Raw genomic sequence first — 516 nt, forward strand, 5'->3', positions numbered from 1 at the left:
GTGTGTGTGTGTGTGTGTGTGTGTGTGTGTGTGTGTGTGTGTGTGTGTGTGTGTGTTTGTGTGTGTGTGAAGTGGCTGACTCTCTGTTGGTCCTTCAGGCATCTGGATTTCAGATTAACTGCTCACAGTCAGGAATGCCCCTCCATCCTCTCCTTCACTTACCACCTCCTCCTCCTCCTCCTCTCTTCATCTTATCTCTCACTTCCTCTCTGAGACTCCTCTTTCACTCCCCACTCAGTCCTGGTGGAAACATTATCCCTTTCTTTCCTTTTCTCCTCTTCTCTGTCACTACAGTGTGTGTGTTTTTTTACTTTTTACGTTTCAACTTTGTTTATTTTTTTCTCCAGACATCCTTTCTTATTTTTTTCTCATGCTTTCACATTTCCAAACCACACAGTAATTTTCCCCCCTTCTTGAGGTCCATTACATTGTGCAAACACAGATTAGTCAATTATAATAATCCCTGTATAGACAACGACTTTGTGCCTGAGGCTGTGCATACAGGCACACACTATA

Source organism: Austrofundulus limnaeus, unplaced genomic scaffold (genome assembly GCF_001266775.1).
Source record: "Austrofundulus limnaeus strain Quisiro unplaced genomic scaffold, Austrofundulus_limnaeus-1.0 Scaffold663, whole genome shotgun sequence".
NCBI classification, from domain to species: domain Eukaryota; kingdom Metazoa; phylum Chordata; class Actinopteri; order Cyprinodontiformes; family Rivulidae; genus Austrofundulus; species Austrofundulus limnaeus.